This window comes from Myotis brandtii, unplaced genomic scaffold (genome assembly GCF_000412655.1).
Source record: "Myotis brandtii unplaced genomic scaffold, ASM41265v1 scaffold1132, whole genome shotgun sequence".
Classification (NCBI taxonomy): domain Eukaryota; kingdom Metazoa; phylum Chordata; class Mammalia; order Chiroptera; family Vespertilionidae; genus Myotis; species Myotis brandtii.
This window is the reverse complement of record NW_005353896.1, coordinates 529,042-553,511: the sequence shown is the minus strand read 5'-3', so window position 1 is coordinate 553,511 and position 24,470 is coordinate 529,042.

Here is a 24,470-nt window from a genome sequence, read left to right as displayed (position 1 = left end):
CCAGCCCTAAAACCAGTTCTTCTTTCCTTGAGGAAAATAAAAAGTTATTTAAATTTTTTATAGAAGTGAGGGAAAAAACTGTGTCACATCATTTTAATATAGTAAAGAAAAATATAATTAAAAGTTTATATTAAAACAATTTGAAACATCCAGGCACAATTAATTACATTATAATTTTTTTAGAAAATATAAGTATTTTCTACTATAAATTAAGAAGATTTTAAGAAATATGATGGAAATTTAACTTTTTAAACATAAATATAACCTTTAAAATATTTTTATAATAAAAATCATTACTCTAAAGGGAGTACTTTTGTGGAAGAAAAATTGATGCATGAGAGGAGTTAGGAATACAGGAGAGAGTTTCTTTGCATACTTCACTTTGCATACTTTTCAAATTTTTAAATATGTGAATACATTACTTCTTTAAAACCTTGGCTTAGTAACTTGGTTCTTTTAAATAAAATTGGAGTAAAAATTGATTTATAAGTATTCTTTGATAATATGAAATATGTCAGGCTTTCTGCGACAATAATTTAGTGAAACAAAGATGAAAGAAGCCATCACCAAAGTTATTTTGTTGCCTTCAAAATTTATCTTCAAAGTTGCTATCAACATTTTTCATATTGTCAGTTCCATTTAAAATATTCTGTCATTTCTTTTTTATTAACATATGAATCAGAATTCCTTACTTTGTATCCACACTTCATGGATTCATGTTTGACTGAGAGCTGCTTGATTTCTTTGAAGTTTTTATTCTCAGAAGAAAATGATACTTTTGTGATTAATGTGATATAGGAAAAAACTTTTCTCCAAGTTTCTACTTCAATTTTCATTTTAGAAAAAAAAACTAGTTGTAAGTATCATCCAAATAATATCTTTGGCAAAAATTTATCTTGATATCTGCAATAACATATATGTTCACGTATGTATTTTTGTCTGGAAGTTGATTAAGGAATGTAATATAGAAAAGGAGATAGTAAAAAATAAACTGCAGGCTAACTTCAGCATGAGATAAATAATGATTAATAACAAAATGTTGCTAATTTCTTTTTAAACTTGTTAACTGACACTCCTATTGTTTATCAGGGAGTGTTATTGATTTAGTTTGTGCTTGACACCATATTGTATGTTGCACACACAAAGCAGGTGCAACCTTATTCTGCCTAGAAAAAAGCTTATAAATTAGCAGGGAGGGAATGGTAAACAATTCAAATGATGATTACTGTTTAATGTAAGTGTTTGATGAATGTGTGTACTGACGCTACGTGATTGTGAAAGGGGGTTTAATTATTTATATTATTCTGGAACAATAAGAATGGTTTCCAAGGAGAAACAATATTTGTTACTACATTTGTTTCTACATTTGAAAGATTCTTCCACTTTCCTCACCTAAAAAGACTCCTTTTTAATTATTTTTTCAATTGTGAAAATGTGTGTTTCTCATTATATTTGTTACACTTCTAATCACATTTGATACTGTGATAAAACTGAATATTTCGCTCATGTAATTCTCTCTTTTGGTATTAATTTTCTTTCTAGTCTCATCTGGTACCCTTAAATTATCCTTTTGTTTTAAAATGTTAACTTTTTATAGACATTTTCTACTGTTCAAAATTTTTATCTTCAACAACTCTTAAATCAGAAACAAAGAGAACATTGAATATAACATTCATTCTTCTTATATAAATATCATAAAGACTTTTACTAAGCCACATTAATTTTCTTCTCTCTTTTATGGAGAAATTTTTGAACATAGACAAAAGTAGCAAAAATATTAGAATGAACCCTGATAAACATATTACCATCCCTTAACCATTAACATCTGACTGATTCAGTTCCATATGTACCCAATTCAGACCTAGTCAATTTCCTATCCTTCTATATTGCTCAAACATAATCTCAGATGTCATATAATTAAAATATATTATAATATGTATTCTAAAGATATTTTTCTTTCATTAAAACATCATTATACCTAAATATTGAATATTTTAATAAAAGATTATATCTGTAACATAAAATATTTTATCAATGTTTAAATTTTCATTTGTCTCATAATTTTTACTTTTAATACTAGTAAATTAACATGTTGCTCCGTTTACTATCAATCAGGACTTATAAATAGACCACATATTAATAAATGTAAGCATACATAAATGACTGAACTTGGTGTAAATAAATGCTAAAGCTCATAAATTAAAAGTTATCCATAAGATGTTTTCTCAATTGCTAAGTTATGTAAAATCTATTTTCACAAAAAAGATACTTATATTACTTGACTTGTGTATTTTTTTTTCTTGCATCTTCTGAATTCAGAACTTTTTGTAAAAACTTAATATCCTAGCAGACTGCTCTCCAGTGAACAAACATACTGTATTTATCTTTTTAAATTACATTTAAGTAGAAATCCCAAAATTTGAATTAAAAACATATGGCACTAAAGATTCATATTTTTCATTTTCACTTTTCAAAAACAAGTACAAATCTTAGAACTGAAGTATTTGGTATTTACAGTTTGTTTATATGCTCACATTGCAAAATCATTATTTCACTGAGAAAAATAGCCTTTTTGTGTGTTTTTCTAAATATTATCATTGATTAACTAGGCAATATACTGTGAACATCATATAATCATTAAAGGAAACAATGGACATTACATAAAATAAATAAAAGTATTTCATTCATGTATTTGCACACTAGATGAGCAATTCTTAAGTATTTTTATAATATCTCTTCAGTAGAAACCAAACTACCACACAGTGAATTTATTTCATATGAATTCACTACACTTACTAAGTACTTTAAAATATAGAATGTTTTAGTACATTTACATTTAATATAAAAATTAGTTTAGTCAGCTTTAAATCTATCATCTTCCAATAATTTATATTTGTTCCATTTCTTCTTGTTTAATTTATTTTTTCTTTCTGCTTTCTTTTTATTAGAGTTTTGGTGTTTTTATTTGTATCTCACTTTAATTCTTTTATTGGTTTTTAGCTATTTTTTGTTTTATATTTTGTAAAGGAATCAAATGATTATTTTTAAATTAGTAATGTCAGCATTAATATGTTACTAAATTACATATTAGTATATAATTCATTTACTTCTACCCTTTGTGCTATATTCATACATATAATTTACGTCTACAAATTTGTAAATCCCCAAAGGCAATATTCTTATTGTTGCTTTATACAATTTAGTTTTTATTAAAAAAAAGATATCAGGTAAAATATTTTATATCATTTAAAATATTCACCATTTATAACACCAACTGCTTTCTCCATACTTTCAGTTCATATCTATATATAGAATATCCTTTCAACATGAAGCATATTCTATAACATTTCTTGTATTTGTCTTTCTGAATATGGCTATTTCACTTAGCATAATGTTCTCCAGGTCCATCTCTGTTGTAATATTAGGATTTCCTTTTTTTCTTTTATTTTTTATGGCACAATAATATTTCTTTGAATATTTATACCACATTCATCCATCATAGAACACTTAGGTTGTTTGAGTATCTTGGCTATTGTGAACAATGCTGCAATGAACATGGGAGTGCATTTATCTTTTTGAGGTAAGACTTCATTTTCTTTACATATTTACCCAGAAATAAGATTGCTGATTGCTGAACGATATGGCAGCTCTATTCTTAATTTTTAAGAAACCTCCATACTATTTTTTGTGTTTTTTTATTTAATAGTGGCTCTGTAATTTAGATTCACACCAACAGTGTACAAGTGTTCTCTTTTCTCTACACCCTTCCCTACGCCTTATATCTCTTGCCTTTTTTATATTAGCCCTCCTAAAAAATGTGGTGATATCTCATTGTGGTTTTAATTTGCATTTCCCTGATGATTAGTGTTGCTAATTAGTGATAGTATTGGCTCCAGTGGTGGGCTCTCTCACCAGTTTTGGAGGCAACAGTTCATTCTGTGAACTTAATTTTCTGATGGACCTAAGAAGAGGTCTGTTCCTTAGATTCTTTAGCTTTTTCCTTGTTTTAAAGACAGTCAGAACAACAACTTCCAAGTTTTTTACACATCAAAGCTAACATTGGAAGTCTTCGCCTTTATTTTTGAAGCGTATCTTTTTGGGGTATAGAATTCTGTATTAGGAATCTTTTTCTTCAGTCTTTTAATAATATTATGCATTGTTGTGTAGTTTTCAAACACATTTATTGAAAAATAAGTGTTGGTCGTTCTTTGCAGGTAATATGTCATCTTTTTGCTTTTAAGATTTTGCCTATGGAACACCCACCAACCTAAGTCCAACATATATTCTGAACATATCAGTCTTGTGACTCAGCTCCAAGACTGTTAAGCCATAGTCTGGGTCCAATTTGCTGTTCCAGGAACTTGGCAGTAGGCATGTCTATCCATAACTTTGAAGCCAATACCATTGGGACACTTAACTTTAAGTGGGGAATTGCAGGAGGCTCAGTGTAGAGTAGCTTAAGAATTAAAAACTTCAGAAGTCATTTTATGTTTTGTTTCCAGAAATGCTACCAGCTTCTCACTCTGAAGAATTCAGGAACTTCCCCTCATGCTTCCAACAGGGGAGAGGAATAAATTATTTTGAAATATGCCAAGAAGTCCTTCTTTGATTGTGTTTTTGTAATGTTGACCAGGACTCAAAAGAAAATACTTTACCTAAGTATTACCTGAATGGAAAGAGCAACCCCCTCTATCCTTCTTGTCTCACCCAAGTGTTATAAGAAGACTCAGAAAGATTTGTGAATGTCATAGGTCAGGGATATAAGCACACTAAAAGAGTGAGGTTTAATTATAGGTGTAGAATATGGTTGTTTCCCCAGCACCTGTCTCCACATCAATAGGGCACAGTTAGCTACCAATACTTCGATTCATGCTTAAGAACCTGGAGCTTTATGTGCCCTTGCTTTTGAACTACCAATGCCACGACAGTGAAAAAACAAAAAAGGCAATAACATTCTAGTATTGTTAGGAAAATTGTCTTACCCTCATGGGTGTCTGTGGAACAATATGGAGGATACCTAGGTATCTATAGACTACACTTTGAGAGGCACTAATACTTATTTTAAAATTATCAAAACTTGAATACTAATGTTGCTATTGTAATATTGGATAGAGTACTATTTATTAAAGTAGTTCACGACAAAGAAGCTCAGAACGTCAGACTTATACAGCAAATTTGGACTTTCACAAAACAAATGTAGCACATCAAGTTGGTCCAAGTTAATTTTTTTATGTTTGGGGTGAGATCATATAATTATTTCCAATTCAGGACTGTTGTAAGCATGGAATCTTGTTTGGCGAGTTAAGGAAAGTTTTGCAAGAGTCTTAACTTTATAATGGTTTGCATAAGCACCTTATCTTCATTATATCACTCAAGGGGAACAATCTGGAAAGCTTTAGACAAAGCTACTTGTCTTAATACACAAGATTTTCCAACTTTTATTAAAGTTTTTACAACTTGTAGTAAATAATAAACTTGTAGATAAAATCTCTAGAGCCATAATTATATTTTCATTGGTTTTGGTTTTTATTCTGATTTAGTGGGCTCAGGAGAGACCACCAAAATTGTTCAGTAAGTCACAGCTCCCACAGGATGAGATTCTATCCTGTTGACTGGAATGTAAATTAATTCACTTGAGCCATGGAGTGTTCACCTGCAGTGCAGTGCATCTAGCTCTGCATTATGGTGTATACATTTTTTAATTTATGAATTATAAAAAAGAGAATTTATATTTCCTCATATTTTTATGTATTTGCATTGATTTTTTTATTCTACACATTTAGAAACTAGTAGCTATATAATTTAAACTTATTATTTCAGCTACTTACAATGAATCAGTATTTTTATGTTTGTCTTTTTAAAAATTTAGATGTAAGTTAGTATCAAACCATCATTCAGATATGAAGATAAGCTTATACATTGTCTGAAATCCTATCTTAAGAGAATACATTAAGTAAATGACTAAAATTCTCCATAAAGAACACTAAAGAGAATATCAGTGTTTTATACACAAATTTGGAATATTTGTAATATTTGAGATTTTTATTTTTACGGACATCTTATATGAAACCAGTGTTTGAAATTGGGCTTTTCTAGTAAACATTATAGTAATGAATGTATATGAAAACATATTATAATCAGTTAGTTTAAAAACACTTTCCATATGCTTTATGTATATTACCTCATTTAATTATCACAAGTCTACAGGTGGTTTTTTTGTTTGTTTGTTTTGTTTAATATCTGACTTTTAGGTAAAGGGCAATGAGATACAGAATGAATTACTAAATGCCCACGGTCACATAGCCAGGAAATGGTAGAGCCAGACTTCAGGCCCTGGCAATCTAACCTCAGAATCTACAAACTTAAACTACATGCTACTTTTGCAGTTGAAATTGTCTGGAAGTGGCAATGAAACACTAAGAGAATACTAACAAAATTATCTCCTTGTCTAGAGACACACAGAGTATAAAAGAATGAAGGTCCTTTTCCCATTAAGAAAGCTTCGGCGGGGGGGCGGGGGTGGAAATGTCAGCTTCAGGCAAGGACAAGAAGGGAGAATTCTGTGAAGAGTTTCAGATTAAAGGAGGTTCTTCTTAAAATGAACAGGGGTTTCAGAGATCAACGTGGAAGTGGTTGAGAGGGCACACGTCATTGTAGGCAAAAGAATATTAGTTTTGTAAGATTTCTGAGGTGCTATTATCTGGGTTTGCAGTGTCAGCTTGAGTGGAGATATGCTGACACCCAGCCGAGTACAGCACCTGCTTAGGATTCTAAGTAAAATACTGAAGCGCTGTGTTGTTGATCCTGAAAGGTCCCTCCTCTGGTGACTGGGGACTACCTCTCTTGGCTAAATCAACAATGGCAAGTACACAGGTATATATTGTATTTCTATGTACTTATTTGCTTATTTAATTTTATTATATTTCTCTTTAAAAGTCTTGCCTTGTTATATATGTTTAATTGCATAAAAATTAAAGATAATTACAAGAATATGTGTAATATATGTAGGCCCACTATTCAAAAGTTTTATGTCTATTTCAAATTGTTCACCCTCTCTTTTTAAAGATATAAAAATTTACAGATACAGTTGAAACTCTCTAAATTCTCTTTAAGTGCTTTCTATCCCAAGAGAAAAAAAACACTATTTTTAATTTGATGCAAATCAAAACTCTTTATAACTCTATAAAAGAGTACTACATACTTCATTTAAAAAAACCACTAAATACTTCATTAAAATTTATGCATATTATATGAGTAATTTTACTTTATAACAAATAGAAAAATTAATGGGATAAATACTGTAATAAATCATTGGGTAAACACTGTTAAGTACAGTTAAAGAGCTCTAGGGAGAAAATTATAAAAAATAACTGATTCATCAGAGAAGATTTGAATAAATAGAATGATATTTATGTTTGTTAATATTAAGGCTCAATGTTGAAAATGTTAAATTCCCTAAATTAAAATATAATAATTTAATTACAATAAAAATTCCAATACTTTCTTGGGGGAATCTTGATAAATTTATTTTAAGTTCTTATAAACGTGTAAAAGTTCAGATCAAGATGCTCAAGACAATTCTGAAAAAAGGAATGACATTGAAGGCAGTGGGACGTTTTCACAATAAATCGTTGAGCATGATTATTTTCTACCTTGGTAAACATTGCCAGTTATGTTCCAAAATAATGTATGGTAACTTGGTAAAAAAACAAACATAAAAGCAGCTGTGGGGATTTCACACTGCCACACAGCGAATTGCATGCTAGAGGGTTCTGGATCCTCACAGGGAGTTGCACACCAGAGGAACTGTGCATGTGCTCCCACCACCCTGAGCATCTGAAGCAGACAACTGAGGGACCAGATCTGTGGGAGAAGGGGCTTCAACTCAGAGCAGAGACAATAAAGGCGGAGACTTAAGGCAGACCCAGCCCTGGGCTAATGATTTCCAGACCATTGGCCTGATAGGGCCTTCAAACTCTCAATCCCCAAACAGGATGCCCAGGACCAGAAAGAGAGAGCAAAAATGGGGAGACAAAGAAACACCCCCAAGGAAAGAAAAAGGAGGAATCGCCAGAAAAGGAACTAAATTAAATGGAGGCAAGCAATATGTAAGAAAAAGAATTAAGAATAAGGGTTATAAAGTTCCTAAACAGACTGAATGAGAAAATCAATAACTTCCATGAGAATCAAAAGGAAATAAAAAATAATATAGCTACAATAAAAGGTTTCAACAGTAGACTAGAAGAAGCAGAGGTCCTAATCAGTGAGTTAGAAGAAAGGTTGAGCAACACCCAATCTAAAAAGCAATTGAGGAAAAAGGTAGAAAGCAGGAGGAGAGGTTTAGGGAGCTTGGGACAACATTAAATGAAGCAACATCCACATAAAAGGGGTGGCAGAAGGACAAGAAGAGGAGCAAGGATTAGGAAACCTAACTGAAGAAATAATGACAGAAAACTTCGGTGATATGGGGAAGAAAAAAGTCGCATAAGCCCAGAGAGTCCCAAACAAGATGAACTCAAAAAGACCCACACCAAGACACATCATAAGTACAATGGCAAATGTTAATGACAAAGAGAGAATCTTAAGGGCTGCAAAGAGAGACAGAGAGTCACCTACAAGGGATCTCCCATTAGATTATCAAGTGATTTCTCAACAGAAACACATCAGGCCAGAAAGGAATGGAATGAAGTATAAAAAGTGATGCAAAGCAAGAAACTGAATCCAAGAATACTTTATCCAGCAAGGCTCTCATTCAAAATTGAAGGGGAAATCAGGAGCTTCGCAAACAAAAGGGTGAGGGACTTTATTACTACCAAAGCAGCAATGCAAGAAATGCTAAAGGGAATTTTATAAAAAGAAGAAATAGAAAGAGAAGAAGGAACACAGGAATAAAGAATAAAAATGGCTACAAATAAGTACTTATCAATAATAACCTGAAGTTATTAATAAATAGATTAAGTGCTCCAATCAAAAGACATTGTGTGGCTGTGAGGATAAGAAAACATGAACCATACATATGCTGTCTACAAGACCCAACTCAGAACAAGGGACTCACACAGACTGAAAGTGAAGGGATGGAAAAAATTTTTCCAGGCTGCCCTAACCGGTTTGGCTCAGTGGATAGAGCATCAGCCTGTGGACTGAAGGGTTCCAGGTTCAATTCTGGTCAAGGGCATGTACCTTGGTTGTGGGCACATCCCCAGGAGGGGGTGTGCAGGAGTCAGTTGATCGATGTTTCAAACTCTCTATCCCTCTCCCTTCCTCTCTGTAAAAAATCAGTAAAATATATTTAAAATAATTTTTTCCAGGCAAATGGAAGTGGAAAAAAAAAAGCTGGAGTAGCAAAAGCAATATTTATATCTGGCAAAATAGACCACAAAGTGAAGGCCCTTAACAACAGATAAGGAAGGTCACTTCATAATACTGAAGGAATCGGCACAACAAAAGGATATAACTCTGGTAAACATATATGCACCCAATGCAGGAGCACCCAAATACATGAAAAAATTTCTGGAAGATATCATGGGAGAGATCGACAGCAATCATAGTAGGAAATGTTAATATCCCATTGATATCACTGGATAAATTTTCTAGAGAAAAAATCAACAAAGGGCTGCAAAGAGAGACAGAGAGTCACCTACAAGAAACAACAATCCTAAATGACTCTCTAGATCAGATGAAATTAATTGACAAGTTCAGAACACTTCACCCCAAAGCTACAGAATATATAGTCTTCTTAAGTGCATCTGGGATATTTTCAAATATAAACCACATTTTAGGACTCAGGCTAAATCTCTACAAATTGAAGAAGATTGAAATCATATCAAGCATCTTCTCAGATAAAAATGGCATAAAATTAGAAATCAACTACAATAAATGAAATGAAAAAAATCAAATACTTGGAGGCTAAATAGCATATTATTAAATAATGAGGGGTTACCAAAGAGATCAAAGAAGAAGTTAAAAACATCCTGGAAACAAATGGCAATAAAAACACAACAATCCTCGTTGGAAACGCCTCATAGAATAAATATGTTGTTTCCTTTATTCATAGAACTGTGTTAGATCTGTGGGAAGGAATTACAAGACAGCTGCAAAAAAAAACAACAACAAAAAACAAAAACAAAACAAACAAACAAACCACAACAATCCAAAATCTATGGAATCCTGTGAAGGCAACCTTGAGAGAGAAATTCATAGCTCTACAGGCCTACCTCAAAAAACAAGAAAAACTGGTAATAAGTTATCTAACCCTAAAGTTTAAAAAATTTGAAAGAGAGCAAAAAAAGAGGCCCTGAGTAAGCAGAAGGAAGGAAATAATAAAGATCAGCATGGACATAGACTTCATAGAGACAAAACACACAAAAAAAACAAACAAATAAACAAACAAAAACAAACAAAAAAATACAAAAGATCAATAAAACCAAGACCTGGTTCTTTGAAAGGATAAACAAAATTGATGAACCTCTAGTCAGGCTCACCAAGAAACAAAGAGGGAGGACCCAAATAAACAAAATCAGAAACAAAAGAAGTGAAGTAACAACTGACCCCACAGACATATAAATGATTGTAAAAAAAAAAAAAAATACTAGGAGCAACTCTACTCCAACAAACTGGATAATTTAGATGAAATGGACAAAAAAAAAAAATACAATCCTAGAAAAATACAATCTTCCAAAACTCAATCAGGAAGAATAAAAAAACCTTAGTAGGCTGATAACTATGGATAAATTGAAGCAGTAATCAAAAAACTTCCAGCAAACAAAAACCCTGGTCCAGAAGGCTTCACAGGGGAGTTTTATCAATCATTCAAAGAAGAACTAAAACCTATCCTCCTCAGACTATTCCAAAAAATTCAAGAGGAGGGCACATGTCCAAGCTCTTTCTATGAAGCCAGCATTACCCTAATCCCAAAACCAGATAAAGACACTACAAAGAAAGAGAATTACAGGCCAATATCCCTGATGAACATAGATACTAAAATCCTCAACAAAATTCTAACATATCAGATCCAGTATTACATTAGAAAGATCATACACTATGACCAACTGGGATTTATTCTGGGGATGCAAGGCTGGTACAATATCTACAAATCAATAAACATTATACATCACATAAACAAACTGAGATACAAAAATCACATCATCATATCAATTGATATAGAAAAAGTATTTGACAAAATCCAACACCCTTTTTTGATAAAAACTCTCAGCAAAGTGCCAATAGAGGGATCATACCTCAAAATAATAAAAGGTATATGCCAAACCTATAGCCAACATCATACTCAATGGGCAACAACTAAAACCACTTCCCCTGAGAACAGGAACAAGACAGGGATACCCAATCTCACCACTCCTGTTTGACATAGTACTGGAAGTGCTGGCCATAGTGATCAGATAAGAAGAAGAAATAAAATGCATCCGAATTGGAAAAGAAGAAGTAAAACTGTCATTATTTGCTGGTGACATGATATTGTACATAAAAAACCCTAGAACAACATCATACTCAATGGGCAACAACTAAAACCACTTCCCCTGAGAACAGGAACAAGACAGGGATACCCAATCTCACCACTCCTGTTTGACATAGTACTGGAAGTGCTGGCCATAGTGATCAGATAAGAAGAAGAAATAAAATGCATCCGAATTGGAAAAGAAGAAGTAAAACTGTCATTATTTGCTTAATAATTCTTAATTATTGACATAATAATTGATTCATTCAACTAACTTTTATTGACAGAGAAATAATTCATTCAGATATGAAACTGCTAATACAAATGCCCAGAATGAACAGAATAGAATACTAAGGATTCTGGGTTAAATAAATATCTCACAGTATAACACATGCAAGATACTATCGTATGACTATAAAAGAAAACTTAATTTTAAAATAATGGGTAATGCTCATGGAAAATGAAACATATTTTTGTTATTTTCTCACATAGATTTTTAATATGTATTCTATAAAAAACTGAAATAAAGGTATTAAAGAAAGTTAAAATATAATTTTAAAAATAATGATAAATATATGGACTAAAAAAGACCCCAAATAGCCGCAGCAATCCTGATAAAGAAGAACAAAGTTGGAGGGTTCACAATACCAGATATCAAGCTATATTACAAAATCACTGTTCTCAAAATTGTCTGGTACTGGCACAAGAATAGACATATAGACCAATGGATCAGAACAGAGAACCCAGAAATCAATCCAAGCTATTATGCACAATTAATATTTGACAAAGGAGGCAAGAGCATGCGATGGAGTCAAGACAGTCTCTTCAATAAATGGTGTTGGGAAAATTGGTCAGATACATGCAAAAAAAAGAAAGGAAGGAAGGAAGGAAGGAAGGAAGGAAGGAAGGAAGGAAGGAAGGAAGGAAGGAAGGAAGGAAGGAAGGAAGGAAGGAAGGAAGGAAGGAAGGAAGGAAGGAAGGAAGGAAGGAAGGAAGGAAGGAAGGAAGGAAGGAAGGAAGGAAGGAAGGAAGGAAGGAAGGAAGGAAGGAAGGAAGGAAGGAAGGAAGGAAGGAAGGAAGGAAGGAAGGAAGGAAGGAAGGAAGGAAGGAAGGAAGGAAGGAAAAAACTAGACCACCAACTTACACCATACACAAAATTAAACTCAAAATGAATAAAGGACTTAAACATAAGATGGGAAACTATAAAAATATTAGAAGAATCCACAGGCAGCAAAATAGCAGATGTATGTTGTACCATGTCTTTACCGATATAGTTCCTAGCACAATGGATACTAAGGACAAAATAAACAAATGGGACTACATCAAAATAAAAAGCTTCTGCACAGCAAAAGAAACCATTAACAAAACAACAAGAGAGCCCACTGCGTGGGTGAGTATATTGCCAATGTTATCTCTGACAAGGGTTTAATCTCCAAAATTTATAGGGAACTCATATGACTTAACAAAAGGAAAATAAACAATCCAATAAAAAATGGGCAAAGGACCTCAATAGACACTTTCAGAAAGAGGACATAGGAAGGCCAAAAGACATATGAAAACATACTCAAAGTCACTAATAATCTGAGAGATGCAAATCAAAATGACAATGAGATATCATCTCACATCTGTCAGAATGGCTATCATCAACAAATCAACAAAAGTCAAGTGCTGGGTAGGATGTGGAGAAAAAGGAACCCTCCTGCACTGCTGGTGGGAATGCAGACTGGGGCAGCCACTGTGGAAGACAGTATGGAGTTTCCTCAAAAAGTTAAAAATGGAACTCCCATTTGACCCAGTGATCCCACTTCTAGGAATATATCCCAAGAAAACAGAAACATCAATCAGAAAGGCTATATGCACCCCTATATTCATAGCAGCACAATTCACCATTGGTAAGATCTGGAATCAGCCTAAGTGCCCATCAGCAGATGAGAGGATTAAAAGACAGTGGGACATCTACACAATGGAATACTATGCTCCTTTAAAAAAGAAAGAACTCTTACCATTTGCAACAGCATGGATGGACCTGGAGAGCATTATGCTAAGCAAAATAAGCCAGTCGGAGAAAGATAAATGTCATATGATCTCACTCATTTGTGGAATATAATGAACAACAAAAACTGATGAACAAAAATTGATCCAGAGACATAGAAACATCGAACAGACTGCCAATCCTCGGAGGGAAGGCTGGGGAGGATGAAGGGGGTGGGGATAAAAGATCAACCGAAGGACTTGTATGCATGCATACAAGCATAACCAATGGACACATATAGTAGGGGGTGAGGGCATGTACTGGGGGTGGGAGTGGCTGGGGAGAGATCAATGGGGAAAAAAGGAGACATATGTAATACTTTAAACAATAAAGAATTTAAATAAAAAAAACAGGTGTGATATGTATTCCAGAGAAGACATTTTTATAAGATATATATGTTTGTTTTTATTTCAGAGATGAAGGGAGAAGGAGACAGAGGTAGAAACATCAATGATGTGAAAGAATCATTGATCAGCTGCCTCCTGCATGTCTCCCACTGGGGACCAAACCCAAAACTGGGCATCGGCCCTGACCAGGAATCGAACCATGACCTCCTGCTTCATAGGTCAACACTCAAATATTGAGCCACACTGGCAGGGTAAGAAGAAAGCATTTTGATGTTGGATAAAGTGCTTACGTTCTTGTTAAGAGGTATCAAGTTAAAGGTCTTAGATAATATGTTGTTTCCTATTATGTATTTTTAATTATATTATTCAGTATCTACCCTTTTCTGCTTAACTTGTCTCTGAATGTATTAGAAAAAAGTTCTGCCTAGGAGCTCATGTTCGTAATGGCTAATGCCCTTTGGCAAATAACTGATACACTTAACTTAAAAAAAATCTATAACCTCTTGGAAATATTGCTTCAGAGAAATTGAATTTAGATATAGTTATATTTTGCTTTGTTTTGGACTGTGCTACTTCTTTCTTTCAGAAGAGTAAAACAACTTACTCTACCCAAGGGTTTGAAGAACTATAGGTAGTTGAACTATAACTTGATTTTGGAACTTTCTAATGATGAAAGTCAAAATTGTGGACCGAGTCAAAAACAGATAGAATTTTAAGTATTCTTAAGTCTTACTATAAAATAGCCCATGGAAAACATGTGCTTTCCATTGGTGCATTAGTACTATTTTTAAATGTCTAAATGGTAGAACAGAAGAGTGGGGTAGGGAGGGAAGAGAAGAGTGAGAAAAAGAAAGAGGGAGATTGTGTAACAGAAGCAAACTTATAATTAGGGTGCTTGAATACAACATTATCAAATGGAGAATCTAAATTATATAAATAAATTCATTTATCAAGAAAAGTACCCCCAAGAGTGTTTTAATAAATATGTCAATGCAATGTGAATGGTTGATATCCTGCAGGACTTGAGAGAGGAAATTAAGAGCTCACAATACATGCATTGTCAGAATCAGAAAGTCCTTTGTAGTGAACGATTTTACATCATATGTTCTAAATTTATCCAGAAGTAGCCATGGCATTGACCGTTACTTGTCACTGAAAAGTATAATTTAACTAAAGAAAAAAAAAAGAGGGGGTGGGGGAAGGGGACTGAAAAGGACAAATGTTAAAAGGAAAAATTAACTCATACAATAAATGCATTAATTAGATGATGTGATAGTTATTCAAAGACTCTTTAAAAGATCATTTGTTTAGGTTTTTTTTAACTTATAGATAGACTTTTTGTGTGTTCTGACGATAAAAGAAACCTATTTCAAACTTCAGAAAATGTATGATACCTTAAATAACAATAGCAAGAAATGTTTCATGCACATACAATCTGGACTCTCATTTGAACAAAGAAGCATTCTAATTATTATTTGTTGACCAGAAAAAAAAACACATGAAGAGTGATGCTTTTATATAAACATCACTAACTAAGGTATATAAATGTTTTTCTTTGAAATGAACTTCATCTAAAAGGCTAAAAGATGTCAGAAACAGAGATCTCAACCCGCTGGCCCCACATAGACCCTAGTGTTGTGGGTGTGTGGGTGAAAAATCCTGTTAAAGTCATCTTCAATAGTTCACCAACATTGATTTTCAGGAAATAATTATATATAGCCCCGGGTTTTGTAATGGTAAATATAAAGTTCTAAAAATCCCTGGTTAAAAAAAAGACTCCTTTCCCTGCCTCTTTTCTCTCAACACATTTCATTTAAAAATATTATACATTCTTTCTGTCCCTTGGACATGCAAAAACCTAATTAAGCCTGTCTGAAACCTAATTAAGCCTCTTCTCAGTTTTACAGACCAGAAAAGTCTTTGTCAAAGACCCAGGAGCCATCTCTTTAAAATGTAATCACCCCCCTCCCCCCCCCATCTCTTAGTTTCTATGGGAGGGTAGGGGCCTAATTTTAGTGAGCTCCTTGTTCCAAAATTACCATCTGTCATAAAGATATTAGTTTATTTTCTTTTTAATAAAACTGATGAACTAACCCAAATGGTCATCCCATTTCCAGATGAATTTAGGATGAACATATGTGGCAAATGGTGTTATTAGTTCTTCGTATTTGAGGATTAGTGATTGTTTTTCTTGAGAACACATATAATGGTTCATATCTTCTTAACTATAAAAAAGCGTGAGAATCCTTTCTGACTAGACAATCTCTTAGATTGCTTGTGATATGGGTAGTATTTGTTTGAGAGCTTGCTCAGTAATAAGACTATTTTCTTTCTCTTCTACCTTTGTGGGAAATTTATCTGGGTTGGGAGGAATTTTTGTTTTTAATTTTATTTCCCTAACAGTGTATAACAGAGGACTTGACATACAAATACCTATTAATTTACTGAAGATATTTTAATAATAAAAAACAAGGCTAGCTCCTAGCTGGTTTGACTTAGTGGATAGAGCCTGTGGACTGAAGGGTCCTGTGTTTGATTCAGGTCAAGGCCATGTATCTTGGTTGCAGGCTCAGCTTGGGCCCTGGTCGGGGCATGTCCAGGAGGCAACCAATCAATATATTTCTCTCACATTGAGATTTCTTTCTGTCTTTCCTTCTGTCTTCCACTCTCTCTAAAAATCAATGCAAAAATATCCTCAGATAAGGATAAAAAAAATAGTTCAATCTTTATCTACCCCAAAGAGAGGCAAATAAAATATCATTAAAAAAAGAAAAACAAAGAAGTAGCCAATATTTATGTAAAGTGTTTTCTCCTACACAATAATTGCATTTGCATGATTTTTTGTTTTAACTTTTTATTTTTTCATTTAATATCAAATTTATTGTGATCTCAAGGATGAAAAACAAAACAGCAACAAATGCTTCTGTTCAGGGTAGAGCAGTTAAAGAAAAATAAGTGATGAAAATGTAAAAGAAGAAAAGTTTTCTTTGGCTGATATAATTATTAAATTGACAAAAGACAGTTTAACAGGAGAAAAACAAGTTTAATTTTATACATACACAAAACTCAAAGATAAGGCTCAAATAAATGACCAAAGCAAGCAGCTATTATACTGTTCAGACAGATAAGCAATACATTTTTGAAGAATTGACAAGACAAATAAGTTCGAGTTTGGGGTAGTAAATTAGGTAAGAAGTAACAAGTTTGGTTCATACTGCCTTCTTGGCCCTGAAATTCCCATCTCTGGTGACAAGGATGTTTTCTACCCTCATGGCACAGTGGGATAACTTTCACATGGAAAAATGTATTTCCTGATTTCAAGGAGACAAAGAGGTAAGGGTGTCCTTCTTGAACCAGTATTTCTTAAGTAACTTTAATTAAAAATGATCAATATGGCCTGGCCGATGTGTCTCCGTGGATTGCGCATCATCCTATGCACCAAGAGGTTGCTGGTTTGATTCCCGGTCAGGGCACATACCTGGGTTGCGGGCTCAATCCTCAGAGAGGGCATGCAGGAGGCAGCCAATTGGTGTTTTTCTCCCATAGTTGTTTCTACCTCTCTCCCTCTCCCTTCCTCTCTCTAAAATCAATAAAAAACATATTAAAAATGTTCAATATGCCAAAGTGGCACTTTTTTGGGTGGTATATTCTGTTCTCCTTCAGAAACAAAAGTACTATTTAGATTTTGAAATATTAAGGAAATGTCTAAAGGGTAATGGAAAAGTTGGAAAATAAAGCAGCAATGGTTTAAAAGCATTAGATACAACAGACTATTCATGGTACTGGAATTTTTAAAACGTCTCTGGAAGAAAATAATTCATAAATGTAAAATAAGGTCATAGGGGCCAAAGGATAATGAGATAATAAAATAAATAGTGCAAGAAAAAAATAGGATAAAATGACTAAGTTGAGCAGGAACCTTTCCGAGGACACTGAACTTATGAAAAAAATATGTAAGTGTAGATAGTTGCATAGCTGAGCAAAACTATATAGTCATATGGGTTGTATAACGGTTAAGATGAAATCAGTAATTAGCATTCAGTTGTTTACCATCATCAATTATCACACATTCTATGCATTTTCTTATACTTATTTAACATATAAGGCACAGGAAAACTAAATATGAAAAAAATGTATGAAATACATACTTAATTTTAACATTTTTTCTTGAGTACCTACAAAGGTGAGGTGCTAACGAAAGACAATACAGTCTTTGCCTTCATGTGTAAAACTGTACTTAAAATAGACATTAGTCTGCTAGATATTTAAACTGAATATAGTAAATAATTATAGAGGAAAAAAAACCTATTGTGACCACTGGCCATCATAATGTAATTTGGGAAATTTTAATGGTAGCACAACTAAGGGCTTAACCTAGCAATAGCTCGAAACAACAAAAGCATGGTTACTAACAAGAACAATAATCAAGCAAACAAATTATAAATGAACACTAACTTTGAGCAAATCTCCTTTTCTGTGAAATCTCCAAGATGAGTCAGTTAGGAAACTTACAATAAGATTAAGAAACTATAGTAACTTAGATTTTAATAAGCCAGTTCATCTTTAACAAAATATTATTTTGCTCTGTTGGGAAACTTACAATAAGATTAAGAAACTATAGTAACTTAAATAGATTTTAATAAGCCAGTTCATCTTTAACAAAATGTTATTTTGCTCTGTTAAAATAGTTTTATCTGTGATTGTTCCTTCTTTCAATAATATTTAATAAAGTAACACCTAACTAGACATTTAAACCGTATATTAAAAAATCTCACCTGTTTTGTACAGTAAGGCACATGCAATGTAGCAGGCACATGCATTCCCGGAGCCTGTGATGTAATGTTAAATGGAATGAGGGGACTGCTTTGCTGATGATTATACATCTTATAAAAGAGTGTCAAACCATGTGGAGTTTTCTACTTTACAAAGCCTCTTCTGGTATCATTATCTCTTAAGATAAAGTGGACCTTCAGCTGCCATCATCTTATGTTACCGACAATATTCTATTGTTACCAGACAGGGACTGGGCTGGGAAAAGGTGAGTCCAGGTGATTCGGAGAGTATGGTCATTAAAGTTGGGGACAGTGAAACAAGGAAGGACTTAGGGTCGAAGAAGCAGCAGGAGAGAGCCTAGGTCAGTGGTCTGCAAACTGCGGCTCACGAGCCACATGCGGCTCTTTGGCCCCTTGAGTGTGGCTCTTCCTAAGCCTTAGGAGTACCCTAATTAAGTTAATAACAATGTACCTACCTATATAGTTTAAGTTTAAAAAATTTGGCTCTCAAAAGAAATTTCAATCGTACTGTTGATATTTGGCTCTGTTGACTAATGAGTTTGCCGACCACTGGCGTAGGTGGTGCTCTGCTTTGGCTCCCTAGAAGAGTGATAGGAAAGAAGTGAGGCAAGGTGGGGCTGTTGTTAGCTACTAGAAAATCAGGAAAAAGGAGGGCCTTGGAGACAGGTCCAAGGGGTAAGCTTGGGAGGAGCTGTGGCTGCCCGCTGCTCTCCTGGTGGCGAGTCTCATGGGGACCCTTAGAATTTAGGAGAAAGAAAGTAAAAGTTCAAGCCTGAGGAAAGGCATGGGTGTGTTCCAGAAAGAGTTTGAGCCGAGTCTTTGTCTTGAGATTTTTTATCTTTCTTCTGTGGGCAAGAATCTTAGGGGAGTTTTCAGCAGAATATTCTTCAGCTTTCCAGGTGTATTTTTAATATGCTGATGCATCAAAATGAGGGTATAGAGGAGTTTGGGATCATTCTCTGGTTGATTTCACTGCTTTACTTTTGGGTCTGTCTGGTTCTAATAGGGCTTTTGTTATTTGTTTCCCTGACTTCATCTGTCCTTGAGTTTGGCTGGCACAAATGGCATTAATTGGGTCTCTGTTACCTATGTCCCTGACCAGGGTGATTTAAGCTCTTTATTCTCTGGTGAGGGATGAGAAGTATAAACCATTTACTCTCAAGTGCCCATAGTTAGGAAAGATAAGGTCTTGTGATTCACTAGCTGGCTCTAAATTGTTCAAATTGTTTGGCTTTCTTTAAATGTCTTCTCTCAGTTTTCCCATTCCACTTGCCAAGGAATTTTTTTAGCTTCTTACTATCCTGCCTCAATGTCCATGGCTCACCTTTATAGTTTTCTCAGGCTGTGATGTTCACAGAAATGATGTGCACTAGAGAAATCTTCTGTGAACTTGTTCAAGTTTTCTATTTAATGTGCATTTAAAATAAATTTCAGTTTCTTTTACATGGTAAGTTAATTTTGTTTTAGTCACTTCATCTCAATGTTGCAGGAGAGTCCATAGAGCTATCTTAGTGTACAGAGACCATACAGGTGGAATAAACAATTTAACTCATTTCAATGTGTATGAGATTGTTTTATCGTTGCACAGCAAATGTGATAAACACTTTTGATAGAAGAATAAAATGGCACAACCACTTTAGAAAACTAACGTATATCCTTTGCTCCAGTAGTTCCACTCCTATGGTTACAGCCAACAGACTTGCTTATGATTACCATAAGTCATGTACCAGAATGTTTATAACAACAAATAAGAGAAACAGCTTCAATGTCAATAAATAGTAAAATGCATTAACAATTTTTTGCAATACTGGGTTGAATCCCATGAGGCAGTGGTTCTCATTTGGAGGCAATTTTCCTTTGGGGTATTTGAAAACAGCTGGAGACATTTCCAGTTGTCACACTGGGGAGTGCTATTGGCTTCTAGTGGGTAGATGTCAGGATGCTGCTAAATATTCTACCATGCTACAGGACAGCACCTCTTATAAAGAATGATCTAACCCCAAATCTGACCAGTACAAGATTGAGAAACCCTGCTATAGAGCTATGAAGTAAACTACAAATAACCGCATGGATGAAAGAATCCAGACACAGAAGAGTTTTATACTAAATAATAATAATATTTTAAATAACTTAAGAAGAACAAGATGACAAAATTAGACTGTATTTTACAGTAAATTTGGCTATTATTTTATACTAGAGGCCTGGTGAATGAAAATTCAAGGGGGTCCCTCATCCTGGCCTGCGCCCTCTTGCAGTTCAGGACTTCTTGGGGGATGCCCAGGGGAGTGGGCCTAAGCTGTCAGTCAGACATCCCTCTGGCAGCCCAGGAGCCTACAGGGTATATCCAACTGACAGTGTAGGCCCGCTCCCCACAGATAGCGGGCCTAAGCCACAATCAGACATCCTTAGTGCTGCCGAGGAGATGAGAGGGATTCCCTCCACCGCCACTGCGCTTCTAAGCCACAATCAGACATCCTTAGTGCTGCCGAGGAGGTGGGAGGGACTCCCTCCACCGCCACTGCGCTCGCTTGTGGCTGAACAGAGCTCCCCCTGTGGGAGTGCACCAACTACCAGGGGGCAGCTCCTGCATTGAACGCCTGCCCTCTGGTGGTCAGTGCACATTATAGCAAGCAGTCATTCCTGGTCATTCTGCCTTTAGGGTCAATTTGCATATTACCCTTTTATTATATAGGATTTATAAAACTAACACTGCCAGATTACCTTTCACTTTGGGGCAAAAAAAGAACAGAAAAACCCTAATGAACTATGTAGATTATTTTGTTTCCAAATCCATGCTATTTAACCTTGATTGGGTCTATAATGCAGCCTAGAAATCCTTCTATGCTTGTCCTATCAGCTGCCTCTCCTTTTTCTCAGAAAAGCATTTTCATTTGTTCTCCCCTTCTCTTAACTCTCAATTCTACCAGGGCCCTTAGTCAAACTCTGGAGATTACTTCAGTGTCTACTCTTTACAACTAGGATTGTCTCTGTGAAATTCAACTACCAAACTTGAACTATTAGCTGTAATTTCATTCATCTTGTTCTTTTTCTTTCCTCTAAAATAAAATAGGAATAGATTTTCCTACTCTAAAGGTAATCCTTTCTCTAGGCCACCGAAAATTTATCTTTTGCTCCTAAGGTTCCACACTATGTATTTACCCATCTATGTTCTATATGTATCTTCAACTTCTTTCTCTAGTATATTCTTCTCATAGCATTTAAATATGCTCATCTCTCTGATATTTACACATTGTCTTAGGTCTCTAGCTCCCCTGCAGTGCCTACCATAGCCTTCTCCAAATTCCTTCAAAATGTTGATTTCTTTTGTGTCCGTACCTCTTCACTCCCACTCTTACCACAATTTACTGTTAGATGGATTCATTTCTCACTTGTACCCTGGTACTAGTATGTGATATCACATATATCTTTATTTTTGAGATATACAATTTTAGTTTTATCAACTCACTAAGTCATTTAAAAAATATTTTTATTGATTTCAGATTGGAAGGGAGTTAGAAACATCAATAATGAGAGAGAACCATTGATTGGCTGCCTCCTGCACGCCCCCTACTGGGGATCGAGCCCACAACCCGGGCATGTGCCCTTGACCAGAATTGAACCCGGGACCCTTCAGTCCGCAGGCAGATGCTCTATTCACTGAGCCAAACCAGCTAGGGCTCACTGAGTCATTTTACATTGTATTCCTCCTTCTTTAAATACTTCCATGTCACAATATCACAGGTTCCCCTATTATCCTGCTACATTTGATCAGGTTCTTTGTAGAATATTCTTTCTTCTGACATCTCTTATTGTATTTGAGCTTTTACACATCCTCTAAGCGCTCAATTCCCATAAATTCTAATGATTACAACTAGCTAGCCAAATAGTACTAATTTAATGAGCTTCAGACTCATGCACTCAAGTGAATATTAAATATCACACACAGTTAGCTTAGGATCAGCATGATCAAAACTGAAAATAGTTTGTCCTTTGCCTCTCCTTACATCCATCCTACCTCACAAAATACCATTATCATCTACATCATTGTCAAAAGCAGAAACCCAGTATCATCTTTGTGTCCTTCTTTTCCTCACTTTGCACAATGAGCAGAACTCCAATTCCTAAATTCCTATTGATTCTACTTTCTAATTATATTTTAAAATCATCCACTTATCTCCATTTCCTCTGTTACATTCTTAATTCAGGTAATATTCTTTCCCTTTGACAACTTAAAAGGTCTCTACCAAACACTTTCCCATATTTCCAGGGCTATTCTTTTTCTATATCGATTCAGCATAATTTTCCAATACACTAAATATGTCATGTCACTCCTTAGCTAAACACTCATAAATAAATTTCTACTAGTATTAGGAGTAAGAGCAACTTCTTAATATGACTAAAATATATGCACCCAAATTGACATATTGTTAAGGGGGAATCACAACCCATGGGAAAGTGTGGTTCCAAAGAGCATAGTTGATAGCAGTTACTGGGAAAATAATTCTCACCAATTTGGGATTCTTCAGTTAAATCAGTAATAGAATTTTGTTTTTGTTCTCTCTCTCTCTCTCTCTCTCTCTCTCTCTCTCTCTCTCTCTCTCTCTCTCTTTCTCTCTTGTGTGTGTGTGTGTGTGTGTGTGTTATCAGTTTCCCTTCAGGTGTGAGAGTAATTGAATTGGTCTGATAATTGAGCAGAGAAAGGAAGTCACTTTTTGTCAAGAAAACTTTTGTGAAGGACATTATCCCTCTCTAGAAAGGTAGAAAGGAGGAGAAGCCCATGGCAGACCTCACTCCTCAGATCTGAGGGAAGAGATTTTCCAAGAAGTTTGGCCAATATCTTTTTATGTGGTGCAATAAATACGGAGACAAGTTGCATATTGATGGGTCTCATTGCTAACATAGGAATGGCTCTGAGACGACAGAGAGATGGGTTATCTGAATGATCAGGAAGAAAAAGTACAAGAGCTGGCCTGTTTCACTTCCCACTTCATGAAAGGTGAAAAGATAGACCCTCAAGCCCACAGCCCCCTAACTATGAAAATTCTCTATGCCTAAAGACATTCATTTTAGCATTTTTTAAAAAGAGATAAATCACCTGTATCTTGGACTCACAGGCCTACAGATTCTTAATAGCTGTTCCCATTCAGTGAACTTTTCTAGAAATACTGATTGAACATTACTTATGCCTATATTCATGGAAAGATTATATGAAAATGCTTCCAATTTTTAGTCAACAATATAAAAAGACAGTTTAAAAGGAAATACCCATTACTTAATGAACTTATCCAGTACTACTTGACTATAAACTTTTTTCCTCTCAACAAATCTCATTTATGAACGTAGCACTTTTGCTCTTTCTTCATGGCTTATTTGAAATACTCTCTTCTGTTGGAAGTTTTCTCTTCTTCTTCCAAGGAAATGTTATTTTTCCCTCCCCTGAATCTCCATGTGTATTTTTCAGTTCTATCTCTCTGTGGAGCTTAACATACTTATTTCCTGACATTTGAGTTATTGTTCTAAATATGTTTCTTCCTCTATCAAATTATAAACTCCTTAAAGCCATCTTCTTTTAAATATTAAGCCACAGCAGGCTAATCTATTGTCATATTAGTAACCCTTCCTCCCCCACCAGTGAGTTAATGTGGTTATAATGTGACATCTTTAATACATAGTCATTATACACACATGAACCACATATATAGCAGGTATCATATTTAAATCCCCCATTTAGCTTTAATTGGTAAGTATTTTATATAAGTAAATAAAAGAATAAAGACATAAATGAAAGAATTAAAAAATTCAATGAAGAGTAAAATATTTCCAGCTGGGTGAATTAAAATAAAAAC